The sequence below is a fragment of the Salvelinus sp. IW2-2015 genome, linkage group LG10 (assembly GCF_002910315.2).
Source record: "Salvelinus sp. IW2-2015 linkage group LG10, ASM291031v2, whole genome shotgun sequence".
Classification (NCBI taxonomy): domain Eukaryota; kingdom Metazoa; phylum Chordata; class Actinopteri; order Salmoniformes; family Salmonidae; genus Salvelinus; species Salvelinus sp. IW2-2015.
The window spans coordinates 8,918,177-8,935,366 of NC_036850.1; the positions used below are offsets into that span (position 1 = coordinate 8,918,177).

Sequence of the window (17,190 nt, forward strand, 5' to 3'; positions counted from 1 at the left end):
TTCTTCACGTTTTACTATGTTACGAAGTGGGATTAAAATAGATTTGATTGTCATTTTTTGTTAACAATCTACACAACATACTCTGTAATGTCAAAGTGGAAGATTTWWAAAAAACATTTGTTAAAGATTGATAGAAATTCAATAACTCAAATATAGTTATTGCGTAAGTATTCACTCCCTTTGGTTAAGCAAGCTAAATTAGTTCAGGAGTAACATTTCAGGAGTAAAATTTGGCTTAACAAATCACATAATAAGTTACATTGACTCACTCTGTTATTAAATAATAAGGGTTGACATGATTTTTGAATGGCTAACCCTTCCTCTGTCCCCCATATAACGCCCCTCAGTCAAGTGTTGAATTTCAAGCATGTATTTAACTACAAAGACGAGGGAGCTTTTGGAAAGCCTCATAAAGAAGGGCAGTGGTTGGTACATGGGTAACAATAACAAATCATACATTGAATATCTCTTTAAGCATGGTCAAGTTAATAATTATGCTGTGGATTACATATTAAACCACCCAGACACATCGAAGATACATCCTTCTGAACTGAACTGCAGGACAGGACTGAAACTTCTCAGGGATGTCACCATGAGGCCATTGGTGATTTTTAAACAGATACAGAATTAAATAGCAGTGATGGGAGAAAACTGAGAATGGACCAACAACATTGTAGTGACTCCACAGTAATGACCTATATGACAGAGTGAAAAGAAAAGTACAAATATTCCAAAACATGCATCCTGTATGCAACAATGCACTAAAGTAATACTGGGGGGGGGGGGGACAGCAAAGGAATACACATTTTGGCCTAAATGCAAAGACGTTTGGGGAAAATCCATCACAACACATCACTGAGTAACTGCCTCCTTATTTTCAAGCACGGTGGTGGCTGCATCATTGTATGGGTATGCTTGACATCGGCAAAGACTGAGGAGTTTTTCAGGATATAAAGAAACGGGATGGAGCTAAGTATAGGAAAAATTCTAGAGGAAAACCTGCATCATTCTGCTTTACAACAGACACTGGGAGAGGAATTCACCTTTCTGCAGGACAAAAACCTACAACACAAAGCCAAATCTACACTGGAATTGCTTACCAAGAAGAGAGTGAATGTTCCTGAGTGGCCAAGTTAAATCTGCTTGAAAATCTATGCAAGACTTGAAATGGCTGTCAGGCCATGATCCCCCATCATCTTGACAGAGCGTGAAGAATTATGAAAAGAGTAATGGGCTAATGTTGCACAATCCAGGTGTGGAAAGCTCTTAGAGACTTACCCAAGAAGAATCACAGTTGTAATCGATGCCAGAGGTGTTTCTAACATGTATTGACGCAGGGAGCTGAATACTTAAGCAACAACTACATATTTTTCTTCCACTTTGACGATACAGAGTATTTTGTGTAGATGGTAGACATTTTTTTTAATTAAATACATTTTTATCTCACTTTGTAACACAATAAAATGGGAAGAAGTCCAAGGGGTATGAATACTTTTGTAAGGCACTATAAAGCATCACTGTCTGAACCACTGTAGTCTGTCAGTCCTGCTGTTGTTGTCAGATTTAGGTGTTGGGGAAGCCCAATTGAGCACACAGTTAATGGAAATGGCATATAGCGTAATAATGCCATCAATTCCACTCCGGGTCCCATCAATTCAGCTATTACGACCTGTACTAGTCTGTCTTTGATGTACTGCCATGCTGACGTGTGCATAACCACACGGGAGTTTTTTCTCTCTCTCTCTTTTCAGATGTTGTCAGAGGAGTGTATGCATGACGGTGAGGATATGTACAGTACGCATGTATGAGTTCATATGTGCACATCTCCGTCTATGTTAACACGCCGTCTGGAAGTCATCTCTTGCGACTAGATGTCTTTGGCATGAATTAAAGCTTAGCCATAAATCGGGAACCTGCGGCAACAGAGGGATTGGCGAAGAATGAGAATCGTCCCTTGTGGTCCGAACAGTCTAAATCAACATTCACCTTCCCCTAGTATCTGCCCTCTCTCAGTGACTTGCGCCTCTTTGTGTTCCAGGCTGACATTCTAGAGGAGAAGGCATAAATAACATATGGGGAAGGATGCAGTGACCACCAAAGCTCTTGGGTATTCAATGATCAAGGATGCTGCCAGAATAGCAAGCACTTCCATCTCCCAGAGCACAAGTGGCTCTTTGGACTTTATAAAAAGCTCAATGGTGCTTTGGTTTTTGTTCCAGGGAGAGAGAGAACAGACACATTAACATTCCACCCACTTATAATGCCTGTATTGAGATCTCTGATTAGAAAATGGTGTCATTTTGTACCTGCCTAATACTGTGGGTAATGGTTTGCCATAGAAATACGTTGTGGAGCATGATATCATCTGTGATTATACTTCTCTATGAATTGAGTTGCTATTCTCATCCCCTTATGAAAATGTCACAAATGACAGTGGAGTTCTCGCAGTGGGCTCCTCATGTACAAACATGCATCACTTTTGCGGCAGTTTGTCTTTCTCTCGTCCCGTTGGAGSCAGCAGGAAAAATTGACACAACAAAGTAACTCTTTTGGTTCTTTACCATTGATTTAGTTGAAACATTAATCTATATCTCCTGCTGATTTCAAGCTCTAAATAGCTGTATTTGGGTGCTTGCCTTGCAATCATTCCACAACAGCATGCAGTGAACTTGTGTAATTAAGCTCCACCATCCTCTGTGAATCCCATCCAGGGAATGGGACTTCAATTCTACACTAATTGAGGCCCTCGCAGGGGACAGACAAGGTATCAATGGCTCCTTGAGGGTTGGTGGACTGCTGAGAAGGAAGATTACAGTGGGTAACTGGTTCTCCACAGCGCAGTCAGACATGCCTACTCACCACCAACTCCCTCCACCCGCCCCCAAGGTCTCATATAGGAAAACCCGAGCCTCAACCAAAACAAACCATGCATATTGGCTTACGAGAAAGTTAATGATTGTTTATTCTTTGTTGTTCTGAGAAGTAGGGGAGCAGGTGGGCTGATTGATTGGCTTAATTTATGCTGATATCTATTGTAATTGTTACTGTTGTTGACAGCTGTTCCGTCAGCTCCAGTGAGATGGTAGACCATAGGGAGCTAGAGGCACCCGCTGATGCTATGTCTAATAAGCGGATCCATTTGTAAATATGATTTATTTATTCAGGAGTTATGAGAGGTGTGTATGCTTTATTTGCTTTGCGTTTTGCCGAGCCAATGGGGCTAAGCTAAGGCATGCAGCCCCATCAGAATTGTCTCCTTAGTTTTTGGTGACAGTTGTTTTGTGTGTAATAACATCGGCAAATAGCGTCGCTGCAATACCTCGTTGCTTTCATGCTCACTTTACCAGAGGTGATGTGAAAAGAATTGACTGTGAGGAGRGCCTGTCGCAGGACGCCGTCACGGACGCCGTCTCCCACTTTCCCCATTTCAGTGACAAATCTGACAGCTCTGATGCCGCAGAGATTCAGGTAATGGTTTGCTGCTGTTGTCTTAGGGAGTTGTCTTGAGTTATACCTGCCTATCACACGTCTGGCATGGGGGATCTTCAGAGACGCAGAGAGTCACAGGCTGCTCATAAAAATAGCTCCTCTTCTGTTCCAAGTTGTAAAGCATCTCTGTCAATGGTTTAGGGTTTAGTTTAGATGCTGCCTAAGCCGCATCAAGCAGGTTTCACATTGTTCTATACTTAGAAGAATGGCTTGTCAGAAGTCGTTGTTTTCCAATGGAGGAGTGCAGAGGTTCAGAAAGGATTCAAGCTAAAGGCTTGTTAAAATGTGCAAAAATAAAGAGAAAGCTTAATCAATAGTACAATATATCAACCTAAAAGATACGTACAGTTGAACAGTGCATGGTTCATGCACCACATACAGTAGGGCATGCGATTTTGCCAGCTTACGGTTCTCTTTGAAACAGCGTTTGACTAGTAAGCCAAGTCATTTTGCTTGCTTGGTTGAAGCTATGCTAGACCCTTTATGATTTATTGAGGTTTCTAACCTTGGCCAATTACATACAAATTCTCTCCTTGTTTTGCTATGACGCCGGAGAGCACATTGGCCCTGCAAAACAACACTTTGTTGCTTTGTTTGCATAAAAAATGTCAACCTTGTGTGATTCTTGTCTTGCGTGCTAATGTTTCCCCTTAGCGGGCAGGGTAGTGCTCCATTTACCTATTAGATCACTGGCACGCCAAAACGAAGCCCGTTTTTCCCTTATTCATCAGGGGTAACACTTGGCACAAGAATGCTCGTATGCTCTTAAAACCAATGTTTTAGGAATTTATATCAATGGAATCACACAATAACATTCCATACAGATGCTTGTCAGAAGAGGCCAGACGTTAACGGGGTATAAAGTACAGCAGTATGCAAAGGTTACTATTATCAAATGGATATTATATCAAATACGAGGTGGCATGTTATCAATGAAAATTCTGATCTACAGTAGGCCTATCAGAGATAACATGCCTTTGGTTAAATCTTTGATATTTTGACTGCTGATTTAATGCTTGTAATAAAAACCAGAAACTGTGATTTTGTTTCTCAAATATTTATAGCTTATCTCTGGTTTACTTATTTATCATTTGTTCAGACAATACAGGTCACCCTGGTGAAGGAAATGGTCTACTGAGAAGAGGAGGTAGTGGACTCTGTCGGAATGTGTTTTTTGGTGAGCATTGTCCTCTGGTGGACGGAAAAGTAWWYMACATATTTMAMAATGGAGTGCCTCCACCAGAACGCAGTCAGTGTCATTGTCCCCACYTTTTCTCTTTATCCTTACACAGGAAATGTAGCTTACTGTACAATCAGATTCTACATTAATAATGTATCCAGTGCTTAGTCATAAATGGTTGCTTCTGATCCGTATGTGCCACAAAATGACGCATGGTTGCAGTACTGTAGGTGACCCCAGTGTTTGTATTACTATGTAAAATAAATGTATGTCCTCCAAAGCCATGCATCTCTAGGGAGGGGGTGGGCTGCCTGTCTTACATGTCGCGTACACATCAGCACTTTGAAATACAACAGCGGAAATGGATCCGCTCACAGCTTTACATTGATTAATTCAAAGGTGCAAAAGGAAGGTCTTCCGAATATACATTACGAGAATTTAAGAGTCATGAAATTCTGCAGTGGCCTTGGAGCAGGAGAAGGGAAGGCAATGCCAGAGAGAGAGAAAACGAGTGAGAGAGAGGAGAGTGAGAGAGGAGAGAGTGAGAAGAGAGAGGGAGAGAGCGAGAAAGAGAGAGAGAGAGAGAGAGTGAGAGAGAGAGAAAGAGAGAGGAGGGAGAAAGAGAGAGGGACCAAATCCTTTACTTCTACTTTGCTGCCGTTTCCTCTGCTCAAGGTCAGAGAGTGCTCTGCTAGGCTCGGTGGCCGCAGCTGGTGTCTACGGGGATGTGGATTGTAATCAATTCTAACATTTCAAGGGGAAAATGATGAGAACGAGTCGCTCAAAGGAAGACAGATGAGAGAGGGCCGCCACAAACARACAGATCAATAATATGCATAGCCCAAAGGACAAAATACAATAAATAACAATTTTAATCGATGAGCTTGAATGGGATTGGAGTGGAAAGAAAATGACAGTACTCTGAGAAATGTGCAGCGGGTGGACACAAACATAAAGGCATAGACACATCTGGCTTTCATGTTGATATCAAATGTCTGTTAGAAATAAAATATAACTGATGTTGAGAAGGATTCACAACGAATCCAGATAATTAACCAGGATAATAACATTACATTTACATCATTTATTTTGTCATTTAGCAGACGCTCTTATCCAGAGCCACTTAGTGTCTCCTTCAAGTTACAGTAGTTGTTGATGCTGTTAGGACACTCTATTGCATAGTCACTGTTCAGGATATCAATGCGCATTCAGCCTTGAGTTTGTAAATCTACTATAATTGCACTTTGAAGAAATGATTGGTTCAACCTTGTGCTCAGATGTTCCTTGTGATATTATAGAGTATGCTCGTAATCCAAAGTCATACACAGGCAAGGCCACAAATGTGTCATGTAATATGCTCCTATTGTGTTTTGTAACCATGGCCATAGAACCAATTTAATTGATACAAGACTACGCCATAAATTACAAACCAAGTCACATTGACACATTAACCTTATTACCTCATGTCATCTCACTATGACAACCATGAGAAACATAGTGTATCGGCTTTATAGAAGTGTACACTCCATGTGGACAGATCACCTCTTGGATCCACTCCAATCTGCCAGTCCTGACTGACTAACACTACATGGGGTGGCTCTATGGTTTCCGCTGCTCTCTCATAGCSCTGTCTTTCTGTGCTCAATGCAGCGAGACACTCTAATACCACTGGATCCCCCTATGAGGGCACTAAAGCATAGGTGTCACTCCACAAACCGAGTAGTGTTTCAGACAGGGGGGTTAATGCTGTGAGTCAACCTCTACAAAGATGTGAAGGTTTAGGAGTCAGGGCTCAGGMCTGGATTTGGAGGGTACTAGGGAGGTTGGGGGTGAAAGGCTAGAGGGGGTTGAGGGGGGTTTGTGCTGGCTTCTGATTCAGTCGATGTGATGGCAGCATAAAGGCGGGTGAGAAGCTGTCAATTCCTTTAAGACGATAATCCGGGAAATCTTTGCCAGTGACAAATGGGGCGATGGAACCTGCCATCTTTAAATTACAGAAGAAAAAAAATGGGCAACTTCACCTGACAGCAACAAATGAGACTTGTGCCTGGGCTCCTGTACAATCACACAGATCTAAACCCATCTGATGCCCTAATCCCCCTGAAATAACCCCACTGGGAATATCAGACAATCTCCACACACCCTGTCTGAGAATGTGTGTATAAGAGAAGAATGTGTGTGTGTGTGTGTGTGTGTATGTGCGTACATGTGCACACACAAGTACGTGCTCAGTGAACTCTGTCAGACATTGTAGTGGGGATGGGAGAGGTGGCATTGAAATATGACAGTTCTCACTTCGATTGAAGTCTGCCCGTAGCATGAGCGCTGGGAGACACAGAGAGATCACTCTCACACAGAAAAAGGAGACGCTTTAGGACAGAGCTCTGTTGAAKTGTGATTKGAGTGACTGTCAGAAGTYCGCAGCTCTCCAAAGCTTCACCTCACAGGGAGCTCAGAGGTGACTGCCTGAGTGAGGCTGAAGGATCGAGGAGTGTGGGGGTTACCACCAAGTTACCACTTAGCTGGAGTTGGTCAGACGGTAACTTGTGCTTCACTGCCTTGAGAAACACCCACGACAACTAASTCAATGCTCAATATGAAGGAAAGAAAAAGACTGTCGTCTTTCAGCTTCGAATCAAAACACAGAAACAGTGACAGACCCATTTGGATGCTGACAGAGGATATYAAGAGATACAGTACCATGTTCTTTGGAAGTAATTATCTCGACGGTGTATTTCTAAATAAATGAACTGAAGTACATAATGAGGAGAAATAACCAAAGGCTGCACTGTAGCGCAGTGACAGGTCTGTATGTGAGTGTTGTTGTGAGTGTTTGGGGAGGATGGAGATGACAGAGACCGGGCTGGTGATGATGGATGAAACAGAGGGGACTGTTATGCACAGGACCATGACAAGGCATACATCCTCCCATGAACTGAGTGAAGAATATAGCTGAAAAACCTCCAACTCCCAGCACCATCACTACCCCTGAAAATCTACAAAATGGCTGCACTGATCCGCGAGGTGTTTATAATTCACCCTGCCATGCCTGCTACTCCGTAGGACTGTAAGCGTGCAGTGGAAATGATGGGGGATTCCTGCCATCATGATTCAGGTTGGATTGAGAGAAACGTGTTGATTATACCCAATCATCCCTCCCGCTGAGTGTGGCACAAAAGTATTAGGAGCATCGGAGAGGTAGGGGGAATAAATCTTGTCATAGTTTTATTATAAAACTTTGAGAAAAAGTATTAAATATTACACTGATCATGCTCTATATTACAAGCAGCTCCCCTCTCAACCAATAGTGTTCAGTATCTCAGATCCAATGAAACAGTAATAAATTACACACTTTTCCTGTCTTTACAGGTGAAAAGACAATAGAGTATACAACAACTGTACAGGACATAGAAAATAACACGAACAACACATATAGAAATATGAATGATGCAAGGCTGATGAAAAACACACGTAAAATCAAATATTCCCCACTCCCATGTCCTCCTACAGTCCAATGTGACATTTGAAAGTCTATTTGAGAGCATTAGTTCAGCACAATAAACTGGAGATAATTCACACATACAATTCACAGGGACCCGGAAACTAATTGAGTGGTTTTATAATACAGAGAGAGTACCATCCCTGGCGGAAACTAGTTCATAACCAATATAACAAACAAACAAAAACATGAAATGACCATGCGAGTATAGCAAGAAGGGGAGAAGGAACAGTCAACAGTCCATCTTGACCCTTTGTGAGCGTAGGTTGCAGAGATGCTGTTCAGGCCTGGTGAAGGCAGGGGAGGAAGCTGTGGTATTGGAAGGAATGGTAGCCTCCCATGATAATGACAGTGTTAGCCGTGAGCAGGCCAGACCAGAGACCGAGAGAGCCATCGCTCAGGAATGTCCTTCACGATCATATCAGTCTTTCTCTCTCTGTCCCTCTACACTCTCCATTCCAAGCCACTGATGGAGAGCAGGCTGAGGAGGAGGAAAAACAACTCCGTGGTCACAGAGCCTCTGACCAGACCAGACATCTCTCTCTGTATGGGGCCATCCCTCTCTGGGGAGCAGGGGGAGACGTAGGATCTTTATGATTTACAGCAAACGACATCCTATACTCTAGCCATGCTCTTCCTGTTTCTCTCCCTGCTGGCTGGAAGTAGGTTGCCTTTGCTGTCTGTACAATTGGCTATCCCATTGCCTTCCACATGGCCAATAGTGCAAAAATGGGATTTACCATCATGTAGCTGCGATCTACAGTACTTCATAGCACTGACTGATGCTAAAAATGAAGGTGGGGGTCACGAGAGAGGGAGCGGGGGAGTGGAGGGACGCTGGCATTTTCTCAAACAAACCAAACAGAGCTGGTCTGGATGGTGAGAGCAGGGGCAGAGTAAACAGAGGGAAGAATGCAGCAGCCCTCTTTAGAGGCCTTTGTTGGTCTGCTCTGCGCCCCCCTAAAGTCGGTCTGCTCCCACCACGCCAGGCTCTGTGACTAATTAGCATTCTGAAAAAGTATGTCGAGAGCAAGTGACAACCTCAACCCTGGCTACCCCCTCTTCCCTCCCAACTATTCCGCCAGCTCTCGCCCACCACTTCTCTCCACATCTCCCACCTGGCCAGGCAGAGGAAATAAAGCATCTTGTCTGACCCGGCCCCGTCCACAGCTCCCTTTACTAGCCTGCAGACATTGATTTTCATTAATGAGTGGTGGAAGTCTGGGGGATCCTCTGTGGCTATACCCAGCGCTAGTTAATGATTTGGCATCATATCTACCCGGTGTGAAGGGACCTAGGTTCAGTGCTGCTGGTCCAATAGACAGAGGATGTTTACTTATCATTATGATGGATGGGGAAAGAACATACGGTATCCCGCCAGCTGTCAGAATTGCACCAATATCTTCACAAGACACTTGGAGGATACATTACAATATGGGTAAGCAAATGTTATTTTCTCATATACAAATAGGTAATGTATTCACAACATGACGATGTATGGAATGTACACATGTACTGTAAGTACTGTATCTCGTTACACAATAAAGCACCAATTACGAACCGTGACAGATAGAGGGACCAGGCCTGATAAGTGCATATGAGAGTTGTGATCAAGTTTGAAAGTGTTACATGTATAATGTACAGTCTAATGATTGAATCTGCTGAGTGTTTGTGGTAGGCATACCTCTACATGTAGAGAGCTTGAATCATGGCGCACATGCTGCACACAAAGCCCATGGTACACCTGACAAATGCTAAATAACATGTGGGCCATAATAACTTAAAATGTCATCTGAAACCCAGATGCCTTTAAATATAATAAAAAACATTAGTGAGCTAAAATGCAGATCTTCTTAGAGCTCTTTTGATGTCGACAATGTCTGGACATACAACACATGCATTTACACAGAGAGTGTCCTGCAATCATTTGTTGCACTGTATTTCCAGTTATGAGAAGATGCTGCTTTAGCATGAATGTCTTTGCCCACATTGCCATCATTAGCACAACGTGTTCACAAACACGGAGATGACTCTCTTTTATTTCGCTAATCACTGTTAGTCAAGTACTCCAGGAACAAAGACTGCGCCTCAGTTCTCTTATGCATTATGGCCCAAAAATGTATTTTTGAACCACAGTGTCCCTTTAGAGTTGTAGGGCATATTATGCAATTTCCCTCCAATTTGCAGCTAGAGGCTCATGGGAATAAGGAGTCCTCCGATCTTATAGCTTTTTGCCACTGCAGGACTTGCAGCACTGCTGTCCGTAGAACTTGTGATTGCACACACTGTGCTGAGGAACCAGGTGACACCAGCTGAAGAAGTCAACACAAGACGGTTCGTCTGACGGAGAGAGGATCAAGGGGGTCGTGTTAATAGACGCGCGCCAACAAAAAATGTCAGACAGAACTTTACAATCGTTTCTATGAGTGGTTGAATTAGTTCACCTTTGAATGTTGGCGCAGGAGCTGGAACGTGGGCAGGTACGTGAACAGGAGGAGCAGGACAGAAGTGTGTGTTGCAGGCCCGGGATGTTACGGGTCTCTGGTGGTTCAGGCAACCAGCTGCAGGACGTCCCTGTCTCAGACACTGGATAGAACGGGACTGTACCCCTCCCCCACAGGATACAGAACACTGAGAGAGAGAGAGAGAGAGAGAGAGAGAGAGAGAGAGAGAGAGAGAGAGAGAGAGAGAGAGAGAGAGAGAGAGAGAGAGAGAGAGAGAGAGAGAGAGAGAGAGAGAGAGAGAGAGAGAGAGAGAGAGAGAGAGAGAGAGAGAGAGAGAGAGAGAGAGAGAGAGAGAGAGAGAGAGAGAGAGAAGAGAGAGAGAAGAGAGAGAGAGAGAGAGAGAGAGAAGAGAGAGAGAGAGAGAGAGAGAGAGAGAGAGAGAGAGAGAGAGAGAGAGAGAGGTTGAAGATTGCACATAGAATAGATTACGAATGCATACACCATGTCCATTACCTCCAAGCTATGTCTAGGGAGAGGAGAGAGAGCCTACGTGCATACAGTCATCACAGGCCCCCTGATCAAGGAGAAGTCAGATGTCAGACTGCAAGAGGTTGCCTTGGTAGATACTACATACATATACATGAATATCACCCCCTTTGGGCCTGACAACAGAGCGAGAGAGAGAGCGAGAGGATGCTTCACTAAATCCATATCCATTCAACATGAATCCCCATCATGTCTGGGAGAACAGGCAGGGTGGATGGAGAGTGGATATGCGTACCTGCTGCCAAGGAGAAGAGTACCAGCCCAGGACCACTGCACTGGCTGTCCTTCCTGGGACGACAAGTCGAGGCTCTGGGCACGGCCCCCTGCTGCAGGTCTGCTGGAGATCCCCAGAGGGTTTGGGAAGGTTCCTGCACCTTCTCATAGGGAAGTCTGTGTAGTCCCCCTGTGAATCCCTCTCCCCACAACGCAGCTCTCTCCTTCTGACACCTGGGCCACAGGATGTGGAGCACTGAGGAGTGAACGGCCAGAGGAGGCACCATTAGTGAAAAGAGAACGGAGAGAATAAGACAACGTGAGAACCCTCAGAGAGAAATACAGCTGGTCCCCCAGTGGAGAGAACAAGACAAGGTCAGCCCGCATCGCCATAGCAACGGTGCTCAATGTATAAAGTGAATGTCTGAAACGTTTACATTTGGTATTGAGGCTATTTGCTTTGTTCTGACGAGGGGACACAGCATCAGGACTCTGGATGTGTATGTTTGTCGCAAATGCATTTCTGTCTAGACATTTTCAATGCATGTATTGGTTTCTTTGTGCGTCGGCGTGTACAAGGTTATACAAAGTATGTGTGGGTGTGTTTGTACAGCATGTGCGTCTGTCTCTCTGTCTCCGTGAGTCACTACCTCGCCCCAGGGTGTTGTGAACCACTGCAGCCGGTCATTCTTGGGGCAGCGACGCAGAACGCAGGTCTCTTGGGCCTTGGGTTTGAGGTGTGGCTTACACATACTGTCCGGCACCACCACAGCCTTTGCTCCGGGGTCAGTGCTTCTGCAGAACACGCCACGCTTCCTCATCCCACGCCCACACGACTTGGAACACTGAGAGGAGAGCAGAGGAACAGAGGGTCTGGTAAACTCAGCCTGAACTCATACTGGGAGGCATGCTCAGAATGAGTTGCGTCTGAACCCTGTGAAGGATGCAGTCAATAAGGGGGATGTAGTCAATAAGGGAGGTAGTCAGTGCACTGTAAAGTGCACTCTGTCTACAGTCCGAATGACCTGTGTCTAAATCACTCTGGGCTCTCTCTACAAAGAGACACACTCAACTTGAGATGGCCTCAGAACTCTGAAAAACAGTAGAACATAACAGCGTAGGTCAGGTATGTTCGAAGTATTGCATAAGAAGGGAAAATCATTGTATTTGTACCGTATACTGTGCACTGCGTAATAAAAAACATATACGTCAGACAATGCAGTGAAGAGAAAACGTCCCTCCAGGTATCTGCGGTATCCCTGACAGACAGGCGTTTACAGAAACAGCAGGTGGAGATCCCAGTCACCACCGACTCAGACGGAGATCTCTGTCGCTGATCATGACTATAAATCCGGCCATGTCAGTTTTGCCGAGCGAACTCTAAACTGAGGGACTCACAATAATGGTGTGTGATTAATGATGATAATATGATTGAAATAGTTCTGTTATATAGTACTGTTCTCAGGCCAGTGAGTACGCAATTAACCATGTGTCCAGCAGAGGGCAGAGAAGTGTTTTCTCCATGCAATAGGCCACCACATACATTTGCTTATTAATTGCAGCGTTACCTGACATGTCTCAAAGTCCTATATTATCAAATTAAGAGATTCCCCCCCCCKAAAAAATTGCAAAATGTAATGGCAATATATGGGCATGTCGTGCAGTGTGGCCTACCTGTGACCAGGCCCCAGAGCTCCACTCAGGTGGGCAAGCCTGGGTGTGGCAAGGCTGCACCTGGGCTGGGGCGATGACGGGGCACAGGGAGTGAGCCACCACCTCCTCCCGCTGGTACGTCACCTTGCGCAAGCACTGGAGGTGACGTGTCTGTTGGCCGCCCCCACAGGACTGACTGCAGGGCCCCCAGTTCCCTGTCGTCCAGCTGGGGAGAGAAACYGAGAGAGAGATGTGTCAGCCCGTGTAGCAAACCAACAAACGCTCCTCGAAAAAGAGTGACTGAATTATGAGGAACAGAATGGCGGTAAACCTCTTAGAGTGACTGAATTATGAGAAACAGAATGGCGGTAAACCTCTTAGAGTGACTGAATTATGAGAAACAGAATGGCGGTAAACCTCTTAGAGTGACTCATAAACCTGCACATAATCTCACAGTCACAAACACACACTCTGCAGAATAACTGCTGTACTCAGCACAGTCAGCAGGGAACCGATCCAAACAGATGATTCGGCTGTATACGTTCCCCTCCTAACCTCTGTCATAAGCGTGTCAACCACATGACGCAGATCCCTAATCACGGCAAGGAACCACAGATTTCCTACATTTATTTTGGGTCTAAACACACCCATCACTCTCTACTCTGTGCCCACAGGAAGAACAGAGACACACGCACACACATACAGGCATATACACACGCACCCACACTCACACAAACATACTGCACATGTGCTGTAACAGCATCAGTGCCCACCTCTGCACGCAGCACACACACAAGAATCTAAACATAAACATTACATCCCTGGGGCAGACCTCCCAGCCACCCAGGACCTCTATACCAGGCGGTGTCAGAGGAAGGCCCTAAAAATGGTCAAAGCCTCCTGCCACCCAAGTCATAGACTGTTCTCTCTGCTACCGCATGGCAAACGGTACCGATGCACCAAGTCTGGAACCAACAGGACCCTGAACAGCTTCTAACCCCCAAGACATAAGACTGCTAAATAGCTAGCCAAATTATCTGCATTGACAATTTTTGCACGAACTTTTTTTTTTAACTCATCACATACGCTACTGCCACTGTTTATGATCTGTCACTTTATTCCTAGTCATATGTACATATCTACCTCAATTACCTCTTCCCCCTACACATCAACTCAGTACTGGTACCCCGTGTATATAGCCAAGTCATTGTTACTAATTGTGGAACTATTGTTACTTTTATTATTACGTGTTTTACTTTACTATTATTTCTCAATTATTTTCTCTCTCTGCATTGTTGGGAAGGGCCCGTAAGTAAGCATTTCACAGTGAGTCAACACCTGTTGTTTACGAAGTATGTGATTAATAAAATGTGGTTTGATTTGTATACAACATACTGAAACACTGCAAGGTTTCCACCATACAGTATAAGGCTAACCTTATACAGCCGACTCTCACGTTCAGTTAACCCCTTAGCCCAACTCTCCTCTCCCCTGGCCTGGTCTGGTCTGGCTGTAGGGAGGGACAGGATCCTACACTCAGTGGCTCTACTAGTTGTGGCCTTCTGGTATCTCTGGATCATTCTCAGCCTCTGATGAAAGCAGCCTGCCTCGAAAATAGACTGTGTCTTGGCATTTTGGGGCAAAGGGAGATTAGCGCAAATGACTGCTCTGACAACCACATGACCAGGGGCAAGGAGGACGGACAGCTGACTCAGTCGAGTTCTGAGGCTCCGGTGCCGACCAGCCACTCCTACTGCCCTTCTGTCAGACCTTTCATTTCCCTTCAAACCCAGCTCTGATAAATAAGAGAGTAGGCTTAAACTGCAATTTTGAGGGGAGAAACACAACCCGTCTAGCAAAGCACCGGTTCAGATTTCTATTCTCTTTTTTCCCACTGCAATATAAATTAAAATATGTGCTTCAATGTTGGCTTAGCTGTCATTTCTATTTCTGGAATCTTTCAATAACTCGCATATATCCAGCCATACAATTTAACTTGAAAAATGTAGAGGAATATTGAGAAATACTGGATGGCTTTACATTCATGCAGTGGTTACATTTTACTGTCATGGTATGGGGTGCATTTCGCTGGCATACGTTGACTTTTCATCGGATGCATAATCTGATTGATAAATTACTATACTAACAATCTGTTCAAGTGTAACGTAGCAGTGAAAGATCTTGCACAGCAACCAAAAGCACCTCAGGTTAGAACTTCAAGCACCATTCTAAACAGCAGTCACTCCGAGCACCTCCTCCTCCTCCTCCCTGCTCTGGGCCTGCCTGCTGATGTCTCCCTGTTTCTCCCATTGTTTAGTGCACGTGCCACAACTACCCAGGAAGAGCCAGGTAAGTAACTCTACAGCTGCAGCCTGCCTACAGGGATCTTCTTCAGAGCATTAAATAAACTATAAACTAAATAAATAATCAAGTCAAATAAATAAAAAGGGAAGCAAAAGTAACACTGAGAGAGACAGACAGAAGAAAGTATAGAGAGAGAGTAGAAACGGATGCACCAGGGGAACTGCAAAACTCTTTAAGGCATTAACATTGATCTTTCCGGTGACATCCTGGGCTGGCAGATAAAGTTGGCTGCTAGCGGGCCTCGTGGTGTTTGATCTCGCCATGCCCCATACTGCACAGAAGCCAGTGGCCCTTGCAGGCAAGCCTGCATTGTCTGGTTGAGGCTGGGGCCCGAGACCAGTGCTGGGGCTGGAGTTGCTGGATTCCTGGCTGGCTAGACTGATCTGGCTCTGTGTGAATCCAGACTCTCTCTCTATAATAAAACATGGACAGACCTGTCAGCACTGCAGATAGTCGCTGGAAAGAGGCCTCTTTTACGCTCCTCCTTTTCTGTTTTGATAGCATGCCCGTACAGTTTGGAAGTATTTGTAAAAGGTGTCCCATAAATCCTGACACTTAATCAGCAGGAAACAGGGTCCCCTGATTCAGAAGTCTGGTACTGATGAACAGGACTCTGCTCTTGGATTTATGTTGATGATATCATTCACCTGGACGGTACACTTCCTCTCCAGCTCACACGGGGGGAGGTCATTAGTGGTCTGGTCCATTTAAACTTTTCCCCTGATAACAGATATAGTCTGACCCAGATTACAGGGAAGAAACCCCCCTCTCAAATGGTGGGAGCCTCACAGAAAAACAGTGGCAGCATGTTTAAGTTGTAACTGATAGCGCCCTGGCTGGTCATTAACCCTCTCAGGCGGGCAGCACAGTCTCGGGTCTTAGCCTTCTATACAGTGACGGAGCCGCCTGTGGAAATGTGACGTGGCAAAAAATGTGACAGCAGCACATACCACAGAAGAAGAGAAGATGATCTCTGTGCTGCTGTCAACTGTTGACGACGTTAGTCCCCTGAGCGCAGAAGAAAGTGAGTGGTTTAAGTGGTCTAGGACCAGGCCTACAACATGTCTGAGCGATAATGATGTAGAATAGAATGATGTACCAACGCACTCCCCAAGATGCAACAGTACCGTACTCACACAACAACACACACAGCAAAGGCACTCACGGACTCCCAGCAGGCTTAGAGTCGTTTCAATTACCCACTGTTATTGAACGACTTGTCAAGATTTGGACAGGGAAAGCTGCACTAGTTACTATTGTTTCTTTACGGAAGTCATATGGTCCTGATTTCCACCTCACCCACCATCACTCATATACGCTGTACTGTAACGTGAGAGTAGGGGTGGGACTTCAGACAACACAGGCAGACGACAACGAGGAGAGGATGACAGGCGGGTGGAGAGAGAGAAGACYTTTGTCATCTCTTTGTCTGCGTGTCGGGCTCAAAGAGTCTCTCCACTGACGGGTTCATGGCTGTTCCTTTTGATGCAGGGGCGTCGTAAATCGTGTCCCATAGGAGCTGAATGGATTGTCACTGGAGCAGAGCTCAAAGTGAAGCCCGTTCAATATGCCAACTTTTATTTGCAAAGTTGAGAATAGTATCCAGTGACTGGAGAAAATGGTTGGTGTTTGAAATGAATTCCTCGAAGGATGAGACCAACCAAAATGTCTGAAAGGATTGCWGGTGCCCAGTCAGTGTCTGGAAATTACTTTTACTGGTCTGTCGCGGTTGTAGAAAATTGTTGACTATCCCAATTTAGCAGACAGTCGTTAAAAATGGGCTAATAAATTCCTCTGTGATC

General features: G+C 44.9%; 1 pseudogene; it reads right to left on the reverse strand.

Moving 5' to 3' along the window:
* Positions 1 to 5,523: 5,523 nt before the first annotated feature.
* Positions 5,524 to 17,190, reverse strand: part of LOC111969090 (A disintegrin and metalloproteinase with thrombospondin motifs 18-like) — a 51,735-nt pseudogene continuing 40,068 nt past the window's right edge.